General features: G+C 36.4%; 1 pseudogene; it reads right to left on the bottom strand.

The window, feature by feature from the left end:
• Nucleotides 1-387: 387 nt before the first annotated feature.
• On the bottom strand, nucleotides 388-1,620 carry LOC125577337 (annotated as a pseudogene).
• Between the last annotated feature and the right edge of the window lie 410 nt (nucleotides 1,621-2,030).

The following is a 2,030-nucleotide window of genomic DNA, read 5'->3' as shown; positions in this document are numbered from 1 at the left end:
GTGATTTCATTTTTCACTTCTATAAAATTATGTTTTCGTTTTCGTTTATATTTCACTGATATGAGTTTATTTTATTTTTTAACTTTTTCTATGCATTCAATGAATTACAGAAGTGTCAATTTAAAAAAATGGACATTTGTAAAAAATATTTCTACTCCAATTACATATATAAGAATCAAATTTTTGAAGAAATTCATTGGCACTCTATTCACATATTAGTGTTCAAATCTAATATATCAAACTGTTATAAAATATAAGTGAAGACTCGAAATATAAATGTATGTCTAGTATATATTCACCAGTTCGGTATAAAAATCATCTAATTCTAGAACAACAACAAAAATTACTTATTTTATTAATTTACGTTTTTGTGATTTAGTTACTTAAGAGTATACCGATCAAAATATATATAATACTTTACTATTCTAATATATATATAAACTATGTACAAATTAAGAATTGTTTGATTTCTTAAATGACACTTATGTAATTATATGGACCAATTTATTTTTAAAAAAAATTTTAAAAATCATTTTACTGATGACACGTGGTTACTAAAACATGTTGTAATGCTCGAGGGGATGTTAAAAATAAAATATGTTCAAAGACACAGGTTGCTGATAAGTTATCACGTTCAAACTGACTTCAATATTTTACATGAATATCCCACTATGGTAATAACATTGCTTAATCGAAAATCAAATTTCCACAAATATTTAAAAAAAAAAACTGGAGATATAATATACTAACTACAACTTTAGTATAGGCCAACAAGGAAAAAAAAAAAAGTTCTAAAATGTTCTTCTTCCCTCAATCACCTTTAATCATCACTGAAAAAAACAGAAAAGATGAAAAGAGAAAGTAAGAGACTAAATAAGATCTGACCGACAGCAAACGAGGTTGAATCTTCTCAGAATTCATCTGGTTCTTGAATTCCCAAGTGTAAGTTCTAAATCATCTGAAACGCATTCTCCATGTATCATTTCTCCTTCCCAAGGCTTCACCATTCCAATCGCATTAGAACCAAACGCAAACTCTGCCGCCATTCCATCAGCCATTGGTACATCAGAGTTTTGATCAACACCAGGAGCAATAGCTGGAGAGCAGTTTCCACTTTGTCCAGGAGTCCACATTGGTGAATTACAATCTCCCATTTTAAAAGCCTTTTTTTTCGAAAAACGGGTTTCTCGAGACTAAGCTGAAAGTAGGAGAAGACGGTCCGCTCTGTGGGGTTTGCATTCCAGAGAGCCATCCAGAGTCAGGGATGGTCACTTGGTCACGTGTAGGGCTTCGAGCCAATGGTGGAGTGACGGGAGCGCTTATAGAGTTTCCAGGGAAGAAAGGAAGCTTGGAAGGTGAGTTTGAAGAGAGATTCTTGAGCCATGGGATTAGTGAGTTAGCATCACCAAATATGTTTGTAGGACTAGGGAATGAGGAAGGTGAAGGGCTTGGATTGTAAGAACCACGAGGGCTAGGTTGGTACGATGAGCATTGACTCGCTGAAGTAGATCCATTCCTGAGTTCCATCTGTAAAGTCTGAAACTTTTAGTTCGTTTTTTGCTTAAAAGCATATAACTTTCTTTGTATTTTTGTGAATGTATCTGATGAAGAGAATGTTGTTTAATGGATGTGAAGGTAAGAGCTGGGGTGGAGATGGCTATGATTGATGCTGCTGCTAAGAGTGTTGGAGTGCCATTGTGGAAACTCTTTAGCTCTTCTGTAACGGCCCGATCCCCCGGCGTCCGACCGGAGTTATCGAAGCGGCGTTATGGACACGTATCTATTCATTTAGACAATCGTACGTGTCCCGTTACTGGCCCCGAGAGTCGACGGGCGCAAAACCTTCTTTGAAATACCGTCACACCCACATCCATATATTTTTACTTACAGTCCTGCGCACAGGGAAATGGAAATGGAGGAGTGAGCAACAAGTTACTCAGTGAAGTGGCACTAGACCAGCCTGCCCGCATGACACTCTATAATACTCTATGCGGGAACTAGGACTGACTAGCCAGTACAATCAGGTAATG

Source organism: Brassica napus, chromosome A8 (assembly GCF_020379485.1).
Source record: "Brassica napus cultivar Da-Ae chromosome A8, Da-Ae, whole genome shotgun sequence".
Taxonomy (NCBI): Eukaryota; Viridiplantae; Streptophyta; class Magnoliopsida; order Brassicales; family Brassicaceae; genus Brassica; species Brassica napus.
Note: the sequence above shows the minus strand (reverse complement) of the source record. Positions and strands in the feature narration are given on the sequence as shown.